The sequence below is a fragment of the Talpa occidentalis genome, unplaced genomic scaffold (assembly GCF_014898055.3).
Source record: "Talpa occidentalis isolate TD23 unplaced genomic scaffold, MPIMG_talOcc4v2.1 talOcc4.12, whole genome shotgun sequence".
Classification (NCBI taxonomy): Eukaryota; Metazoa; Chordata; class Mammalia; order Eulipotyphla; family Talpidae; genus Talpa; species Talpa occidentalis.
In genome coordinates this window covers 18,273,188-18,283,967 of record NW_023601212.1, presented here as the reverse complement: position 1 = coordinate 18,283,967, position 10,780 = coordinate 18,273,188, and positions in this window count along the sequence as shown.

Below are 10,780 nucleotides of genomic sequence, written 5' to 3'. Positions count from 1 at the left end.
TGTTAGGTTGTATGACTCACTAAAATGTGGGTTCCTCAAGGGCAGGAATAGTTTCTTGGTTATCTTTATCTCTGCTTCTCCAGGGGAGGTGCTTTTAGGAGGTGCACTTTATAGGTGCTCACAAGTCTAGTGAAGGGAAACAGACAATAAACAAGTTTCTAAAGTTAGTCATTTGGTGGGCCTCCCCGGTGGCGCAGCGGTTGAGCGCCGGGTTGCGAAGCTGCCCGCAGCCTCTGCAGCGCCAGTTCAATCCCCAGCTGCTGGGCGACGGTCCCACGTGGTGCGCAGACCTCTCCTGCCACCCTGCTGCTCCCCTCAGCAGTGTACTTCATCAGTCTGCCTGTTCTGCTCTCCGTTCTGGCTCTGGTGAATTCTCTCACCCTCCCGCACCTTTGACTGTACCCAGTGCTTGTATAAATAAATAAATCTTTTTAAAAAAAGAAAAAATTAAAAAAAAATAAAGTAAGTCATTTGGTACAAGTACTATGTAAGTTGGATAAGGAAAGACTGAGGTGTAATCATTTAAAAAGGATGACCAGGGAAGATCTTTGAGTTAAGGGAATATTTGAAGAGATCACTGAAGGAAATAAGAGAGTAAAGCAAATGGTATCTGAGGAAAGAGGGTTCCAAGCATAAACCAGGAAATGCAAAGGGCCTAAGGTGGAATGTGTTAAGGGGACAACATAGAGGCCAATGTGGGCTGATGTAAAGTGACTGACAGTGGTAGGAATAGTGACAGGAAATCAGGTGAGTAAAATAACGGAGTAGAGGGTATTTCAGTTCATACAGGGACTTAAAATGAGATGACTGGTCACTGGAGGGCTCTGAATAGAAGATGGACAAAATAAGACTTAATATTTGGAAGGATCACTCTGACTGCTGGTCTAAGAGTAGATAATAAGAGTAGATAATAGAGAGGCAAGGTGAAAGTGGAGAAGTCTGTTGGAAGCTTATTGCAATGGTTCAGTTGATGGTGTCTTGCTTTTGGATGGTAGTGAAAAGGAATGGCTAGAGGGGCCTCCCTGGTGGCTCAAGGGGTTAAGCACTGCACTATGAAGCAATCCACAGCCTCTGCAGCGTGAGTTCGATTCCTGGCAGGACAGAGAGAAACCCACATGGGCAAGCCTGTCTCGCCCGCTGCTCCCCTCAGCAGCGTATTTCAGTCAGTCTGCCTGTTCTGTTCCCCGCTCTGGCTCTGGTGAATCCTCTCACCATCCACATCTCTGGCCTGTACCCCAGCTCTTGTGTGCATAAATAAATAAATCTTAAAAAAAAAAAAGATTAACCAAAGCACACTGCTGAGGGGAGCAGCGGGTGAGTCAGGAGAGGTCTGCTGCACCATGTGGGTTGCTCCCTGGCTGGCCGGGGGATCAAACTCATGCTGCAGAGGCTGCGGAAGCTTCATAGGTTGCGTCTTAACCCCTTGCGCCACCAGGGAGGCCCACACCTCTGGCCTGTACCCCAGCTCTTGTATGCATAGATAAATAAATCTTTTTAAAAAAAGATTATTAGGGCCTCCCCGGTGGCGCAGCGGTTGAGTGCTGGGTTGCAAAGCTGCCCGCAGCCTCTGCAACGCTGGTTCGATCCCCGGCTACTGGGTGAGGGTCCCACACTGCGCGCAGACCTCTCCTGCCGCCCGCTGCTCCCCTCAGCAGTGTGCTTCGGTCCTTCTGCCTGCTCTGCTCTCCCCTCTGGCTCTGGTGAATTCTCTCACCCTCCCGTGCTTCTGACTGTACCCAGTGCTTGTATAAAATAAATAAATAAATCTTAAAAAAAAAAAAAAAAAAAAAAAAGATTATTAAAAAAAAAAAAAGGAATGGCTAGGGTTAGGATAGCCTGAAGATAGAGTAGGGTTTGTTGATGTATTACATGTAGGGCATGAGAGAAAGAGAAGAATCAAGGATAGGCAAATGAATAAGTGAATAGAACGATACATCATAAAGGTTGCCTATGTCAGAAGACAAAAAAAGAACAAGAAACTTTAGGAGAACTAATAGAAGTAAGAGGATTCGAGATAAACTTCCATTTTCTTGTAGAGGAGAAGGATAATGCAACATAGGTCAGTAGTTTGAGAATGAAGCAAAGGGTACATTTTTGTTTATTTTTTAAATTTAAAGATAGGGAGACTGCAGCCTACCTATAGCTTCAGGGGAAATATCAATGAGAAGAGCAAGAAAAAATTGCTTAATGAGGATGCTGCCACGTTTCAGAAAGGAATCAGATACATTCACAACCTCTACTTTATCATCTTCCATATACTCTTCCAACCACTATCATCTGCCTGATGTTGAAATTCCTGTGTCAGAAAAATACCAATGACTTCCTAGTTGGTAAAATGAATGGAGATTTATTGTACTTTTTGTTTGATTTTTGCTGCATTGTTGAATTCTGGAAGCTCTCCTCTCTAGGTTTCTGTTATCCCACTCTCTTCTTTATGTTTTTCTTCCTCCTCTCTAGCCTTTCTATCTCAACCCCCTCTACTTGGTCCTTTTCCTATGTGTCCCTCCCCTAACCCTGACATCGGGGTTAAGTTCTAGCCTTCTTTTCATTATTTCATTCGTTTATTTAAATACTATTGTGGGCCTCCCTGGTGGTACAGGAGTTAAAGTCTCAGCACTATCAAGCTATTGCCAGCCACTATGACAGGAGTTTGATCCTTGGCCAGGGAGCTAACCCACATGGCACAGCAGACCTCTCCTGTCTTGCCAGCTGTTCCCCTCAGCGGGGTATCTCAGTAGATTCTCCTGTTCTGCTCCCCATTCTGTCTGGTGAATCCTCTCATCCCCCGCACCTTGCATGCATAAATAAATGTAAATCTTTTAAAAAAATACTTATTGGATGCTTACTACATGCCTGCATGATCTAGGTGCCAGCGAATAACAATAAAAGCTATAGAAATTCCTTACCTGGGTCTCCCTGGTGGCACAGCGGTTGAGCGCTGGGTTGCGAAGCTACCCACAGCCTCTGCAGCACCGATTTGATTCCCGGCCACTGGGTGAGGGTCCCACATGGCGCGCAGACCTCTCCTGCCGCCTCTGCTCCGCTCAGCAGTGTACTTCGTCAGTCTGTCTATTCTGTTCCCCGCTCTGGCTCTGGTGAACTCTCTTACCCTCCCGTGCTTCTGACTGTACCCAGTGCTTGTATAAATAAATAAATAAATCTAAAAAAAAAAAAAAAGAAATTCCTTACCTTGCCCTCATAGAGCTTACCCACTCTTCCTTGGCAATCTCACCTATACTCAAAGCACAGTCACTCTTGATATGTTAACAACTTCCAAATTTACTTCTCTAGCACTAACCAGTGTCGTTTTTTTCCATTTCAGGCGCACATAACCACTACTCTGTTGGACATCTTATCTAGCATGTCTTTTTTTTTTTTAAAGATTTACTTTATTTTTATTCATACAAGAACTGGGGTATAGGTGAGAGGGCGGGGTGAGGGGTGAGAGGATTCACCAGAGACAGAGTAGGGGAGCAGAACAGGCAGATCTACTGAAATACACTGCTGAGGGGAGCAGTGGTTGAGACAGGAGCGGTCTGCTGTGCCATGTGGATTAGCTCCCTGAATGGGGATGGAACTCATGCTGCAGTGGCTGGCCTTAGCTTGATAGCCTGAGACTTTAACCCCTGTACCACCAGGGAAGCTCCATCTAGCATGTCTTTAAACTAATTTTTTAAATTAAATTTACTTATTTTCTTACATTATTGTTAATTTTTGTAGAGTATTTGATTTCTCCCCTCTAAATTCTTTCCACTGAAGTTTGTCTCTTTCTGTAGGCCCTCTTATAATTAGATGACTAAACTTTTCCAAATGCTCATTTCTCTTCAAAATTACAAAATTCTGATATAAGATTGTACTTCCTAAAATACAAATCTGTCCATATTATTTACATCCTTAAAATGAAGGAATAATTCCTTATCATCTCTAAGACCCTTTATTATTTAGTCTAACTCTCTCTCATCCTTTACCTCCAACATATCTATTCCTGCCTTACTGAACTTGAATTCTCTTGTGTGGTCATACTTTACTATGTATTCATTTATTTGCTAGTTCAACACAACTTTAGTGCATGTTGCTCCTTCTGTCTCAAATACCCTTCTTTCTCCTCTTGTCCTCTTGGCTAACTTCTAGACTCAGTTCGGGTATCATGTCCTCCTCCCCAGCCTCCCAGTCTCTCCCATGTGCACGACCATAGCCTAACGTACAGACGTCTATTGTCTATCTTTCCATGTCGCACGATAAATGTGTGCTTGTAATTGCTCATTTTGTTCCCTTTTCCAGTAGACTGTGAGCCCTTCGAAGGTAGGAAATGCATCTTTTATTTCAGTACACTGGTCATGCAACTTGACATGTCACAAAAGTGTATGAAAGCTTTGCTGAACTAGCAATTAAATGAATACATGCAAAGGGAGAATGGACAGGAAGAGATCACTGAAGAATGGAAAAGAATAGTAGACCACCAAGAACAAATGAAGAAGGATGGTTTTAGAAAGAATGCTTTCAATGTTTTCCTCTAGGACAGGAGGAAAAAAAAAAGAAGAGGATAATTAGAAGCAGATCAGTTTGAGGTGGAGAAGAAATTAAGGAGTCTGGGCTACTTTCTATTTTCTCCTTAATATAGTAGGCAATGCATTCCTCATTTCTGGAGGATTTGCAAGAGAATGAAGGTGCGCAACAGCTTCACTGAACCTCAACTTTCTCTATTGTAAAACACCTGCTTCTACTGTCTTTTCCAATAGCCTTATCTCTTGCAAAGTTGTGAGAACCAAGGATAGTGCTTTGAACTCTTTAGATAAGTACGACTGACCTGTTAATCCTCAACTTAAATCTGACTTTAAATCCATGAGGTTGAAAGCTGCTAAATTCCAAAGCCTCTTTCATTTTATTATTCCTTTTAATTCTTTCTGTGTATTGTCACTGCTGCCATTCCTAGAATTGCAAACATTTTGTTTGCCTCCAAATTATTTTGAAAAATATTCACTAAACCTAACATTACCAAGTAATGTTTTTCTACCACAGGGAGAAAAATGGTAAAACTGAGCAATGTTACCCTCTGTGATGTCTAGCTTTCTTTGTTTGAATCATGCTTAAAGTTGAATTAAATGGTCTGGAATTGGCTTAGGATTCCTTTCAGCCACCAATGCCAACTTATCTTAGGCTAACAGAACTAGAGATCAGTTGATCTAATTTAGAACAAAATTTTATCCGTAGATGGGATGGAAAATCTAGGTGAGGATTAAGGTCATGGCCAAGGTACAAGAGGAGAAGGAAGTCTGAGTTAATTATAACCTAGATTCTGCAGTCTTAATTCCAGGAAGCTGTCCCTTAGCTAGGTAGGCAACTTGTTGATTAAGAAGTAGTCCCAGAGGAACTAGAAGTTACCAATTCCTGAATGCTGAAATTAATTTTACAAGTAAAGGTGTTAACTAGAATTTATTGCTTAAAGAAGACCTTTGAGTAATAAGCTTTTGGTTATTTACTCTCCACCAATCATGACTGGTCTGGAAGATTTCCCAAAGGTTATCTTTTTCAAGGCCAGTTGGGTAAGGTTGTTTTGACATGTTTTTGAATCTATTTTACAATGCAAGCATTGTGCCTAGTTGTTTACTCCTTCACATAAACAAAACAAAACAAAACAAAACACCTCAGTGTATATATTTTGGTAAATAACTAAATTTAAAAAAACAAAACCATGAGAACCTAGCCATAGTTGCACAAGACAAAGACTTCATAATTTTTTTAAAAAGATTTATTTACTTGTGCATACAAGATCTGGGGTACAGGTCAGAGGTATAAGGGATGAAAGGATTCACCAGAGACAGAGTGGGGAGCAGAACAGGCAGATGGACTTAAATACAATACTGAGGGGAGTGGCAGGAGAGTCAGGAGAGGTCTGCTGCGCCATGTGGGTAGCTCCCTGGCTGGGGATTGAACTCATGCTGCAGTGGCTGCGGATAGCTTCATAGGTTGTGTCTTAACCCCTTCCGCCACCAGGGAGGCCCAAGACTTCATAATTTTAATACAAAAATGTGGGCCTGAATTAAAAGCTCATTTATAAAAGTCTCTTATATATGAAGTTATATGAGCTTCTGCTATCAAGATTAAAAACAATAAAAACTATTTTGAGGGCTTCCCTGGTGGCGCAGCAGTTGAGCGCTGGGTTGTGAAGCTGCCCGCAGCCTCTGCAGCACTGGCTCGATCCCTGATCCCCGGACACCGGGCGAGGGTCCCACATGGTGTGCAGACCTCTCCTGCAGCCTGCTGCTCCCCTCAGCAGTGTACTTGGTCAGTCTGCCTGTTCTATTCTCCGCTCTGGCTCTGGTGAATTCTCTTACCCTCCCGTGCTTCTGACTGTACCCAGTGCTTGTATAAACAAATAAATAATTCTTTAAAAAAACAAAGAAACAAAAAACAATAAAAACTATTTTGAAGCATGAGTGAAGACTAAGTAGTTAAATGATCACTGGTTAACTTGTTTTGGAGCAGGTTTTAGCCTCTCTTCTTTAACATTATTCTCTTTTCTAGTCATAGCTCTATGAATATTTAGTAAATCCTATTGCTTAAGACTCAGGAAAAATCATGGTGTCCAAGGCTCTGACGCAAATTATATTATGAATCATCACTTGCTCCTGCTAAAGTTGAAATGGAGTATATAACATGTGGGTTGGAGTCCAGATGTAAACTTCGAATGAAAACATAAAAAGCAAACCATCCTCCTTCCCCACTCCTGTCCCTCAATAACCAGCCTAAATATACTAGAGAGGATGTGGTTAGAGTTAGGAAACCAGAAATCAAGTCCTGCATTCCAATCCTCTACCCCTGACTCACTCACCTCAGGCAAATGGTTCCACTTCATTTAATGTTGCACTGAAAAGTGAGGAGGGTAACATTTTATTTTAGATCTTCTAAGATGAGTTGTTCTGTTTACCTGCAGGAGGCCTTTGCTGTAGTTAAGTTGGATAAGGAAAACATGTAGTTATTGTTTTAAGAAAGAAAAGGGGGGGCCTCTCTGGTGGTGCAAGGGATTAAGCACTGCACTATGAAGCAATCCACAACCTCTGCAGCATGAGTTCGATCCCTGGCCGGCCGGGGAGAAACCCACATGGCGAGACAGACCTTTCCTGTCTTGCCCACTGCTCCCCTCAGCAGCGTATTTCAGTCAATCTGCCTGTTCTGTTCTCCACAGTCTCTGGTGGATCCTCTCACGCCCTGCATCTCTGGCCTGTACCCCAGCTCTTGTATGCATAAATAAATAAATCTTAAAAAAAAAGAAAGAAAGAAAAGGGGTTTGTTGTTGACTTGTGTTTTTTAGTCCTTTCTGCAGATTACTTTGAGAGGTACATCTCAGTCTTTATAGGCAGTTTTTTTCCAGGGTGGCTGGATGGGTGGTCAGCTGATGACAGTAGAGCAAACAAATTCAGTGGTCCCGAATCAAGGGCCATTTGGCTTAAGTGTTTACCCTAACTATGGTGGGGTGAAATTTGGAGCCTCTGGTGAAGCAGAAATAAGTTTTCCCAATGCAATAGTAACATGGGTATCACATAACAGGCATACTTCTACTAGCATATTCAAAGCATATGAAACCATAACACGGTTCAAAGTAAAGTAATGATCAAAATACCACTCCTGGCTTATTATTTGGTCAGCATTGCTTTTATTTTTAGCTAAACCTGGGCTTCTGTGGATTTCTTTCCATTACTCTACCTGTAGGTCATTAAAATTGGTAACCACTTTTCTACTATTACCTTGTAATTTCACCGTTATCGCAGAACTATATTCATTTTTCCTATTAACTTCTCTATCCTCCTGAGACTCGGAGTGAGATGACAGCAAGGTAAAAATGCAGGCTATCCTTAGGGAAAACAATTGCTATTTTAACATAGGCTATAATTCAATACCACACAACTGTATTTTATTTATTTATTTATTTAAGACGTATTTATTTATTTATACAAGCACTGGGTACAGTCAGAAGCCGGGAGGGTGAGAGAATTCACCAGAGCCAGAGCGGGGGAACAGAACAGGCAGACTGACGAAGAAATACACTGCTGAGGGGAGCAGCGGGTGCAGAAGGAGAGGTCTGTTGCGCCATGTGGGACCCTCGCCGGTAGCCGGGGATTGAACTGGCACCACAGAGGCTGCGGGCAGCTTTGCAGCCCAGCGCTCAACCGCTGCGCCACCAGGGGAGGCCCACACACAACTGTATTTTAATTGCTTTTGGATTTGACAACATTAGAATGCATTGAAACATGGAGCCTCGAAATATAACCTTTCTTTGTGCAAGAAGTCCAACATATAATTCTTATAAAAACCCACCCATAGTTTTCATGTGTAAACCCTATGAGGAAAAGTGTGGCACTATAAACTTACACATAATTTGCTTTGTTGAGATATACTAAGGCTATAAATTCTGAAATGCAGGTTTAGCAGAGAAAGAGGGAGTTAGAATGATCAGTTCCTAGGGAATTTTTGGGATTTTCAGATTTCAGATTAGGTCTACTATAAAAGAGCCTCTGCTGCCCACCCTTTCATTCCTCCACCCTCCTTCCTTTCATAGCCCTTATGTAAAGGCAGCCCTGCACTAAGGATAGAGAAGGGCTACTAATCAGGGATCCAAATCTCTGTTTCAGAGTTAGAGGTTGAGATGCAGGAGTGACTCAGCTGGCATCAGCTTTGTAGCAGTCTGTAGGCCTTCAGGAAATGAGTCCCCCAGGCCTGCATCTCCCTCTGTGACCAACTGCTACTAAACTCTATTTATCAACCCAGTACCAAACACAATAAGTAGAGTTTGCTGTTTCATTGTTTGAAAATCTACTATAGCAAGCCAGATAGATAATGTGAAAGGCTGGAATCACAGAGGACAGTCAGACTCTGTATCTTCCTTAAGTAACTTTAACTTAGTACAAGAAATAAACAAATGCAAATATATCATTAGAATACAATGATGTATGCTAGAAGAGGTCCAACAGGAAGCAAAGGGAAAACAGAAAGGATTTCTTAAAAGAAATGATCTGGGTGGCCTCCCTCGTAGTGCAAGGGGTTAAGACGCAACTTATGAAGCTGTTCGCAGCCTCTGCAGCATGAGTTCGATCCCCAGCCCCCCAACAGCCAGGGACAGCCCACATGGTGCAGGACACCTTTCCTGACTCACCCGCTGCTCCTTCAGCAGTGTACTTCAGTCAATCTGCTTGTTCTGTTCCCCACTCTGTCTCTGGTGAATCCTCTCACCCCCCCCACAACTTTGGCCTGTACCCCAGCTCTTGTATGCATAAAAAAAATAAATCTTAAAAAAAAAAAGAGAAATGATCTGGTTTTCAAAGTAGAACAGAAATGTTCCAGATAGAAAGGGCCAGTATAAAAGCAGAGGGAGCAGCATTTATAAAAGTATGGACTCATTAATGAATTAATTTATTAATCACATCTGTATAAGTGACTTCTATGTGCTTGTAGTTTCGGATACATCAGTGAACAAAACGAAACAAAAATTCTGGGCCTCCCCGGTGGCGCAGCGGTTGAGCGCTGGGTTGCAAAGCTTCCTGCAGCCTCTGCAGCGCCGGTTTGATCCCTGGCTGCTCCCGGGCCACCGGAGGAGGGCCCCACAGGGTGCGGAGACCTCTCCTGCCGCCCGCTGCTCCCCTCAGCAGTGTAATTTGTCAGTCTGCCTGCGCTGCTCCCTGCCCTGCTCTGGCTCTGGCGAATCCTCTTACCCTCCCGTGCTTCTGACTGTACCCAGTACTTGTATAAATAAATAAATAAATCTTTTTAAAAAACAACAACAACAAAAAAAAAAACACAAAAATTCTGCCTTTGTGGGGCTTGCATTCATTTCAGCAAGGTAAAACAATTAAGCAATAATAGTTATATAATAATAAATTATATAGACTGCTAGAAGTTGAAACTTTCAGAGCAAAAAAAGGAGGGTAAGGGAAAAGAATATTTGGAAAGATATTTCTTGCAATTTTATATGGGTGATTGGGGAAATGCACACCGAAAACACTGAATGAGGTGAGGGAGCCTGGCCTGGTAATATTTATTTATTTTTAAAGATTTATTTATATATACAAGAACTGTGGCATAAGCCAGAGGTGGGGGGTGGGGGGGTTAAAGATAATTCACCAGAAAGTGAGGAGCAGAACAGGCAGATCTATTGAAATACACTGCTGAGGGAAGCAGCGGGCAACACAGGAGAGGTCTGCCTTTCCATGTGGGCCAGCTCCCTGGCCAGCTGGGGATTGAACTCACTGGTGCTGCAGTGGCTGGCAGCAGCCTGACAGCACTTTGTCTTTAACCCCTGCACCACCAGGGAGGCACCCTGGTAGCATTTAGAGGAAGAGCATTTCAAACTGAGGAACCAATCAGTGTTAAAGCAGGAATTGCCTGGTATGTTTGAGGAAAAACAAGGGGAGCTGTGACGCAGTTGGAGAAAGCGGGAAAGAGGCAGGAGATGAGGTCAGAGATGCAAGGGAAAGCCAGATCTTCTTGGGCCTTGTAGTCCACTATAATGATTTCATTTTTATTAAAAGAATTATTTATTTATGCATATAAGAACTGGGGTACAGGCCAGAGGTGCAGGGTGGGTGGGGTGAGAGGATTCACCAGAGATAAGAGTGGGGAGAACAGGCAGATAGACTGAAATACACTGCTGAGGGGAGTAGCAGGGAAGAGAGGTCTGCTGCAGCATGTGGGTTGCTCCCTGGCTGGCTGGCTGGGGATCAGGAGCAAATGGGGATGGAACTTGTGCTGCAAAGGCTGCAAACAGCTTCATAGTGTTGTGCTTAAC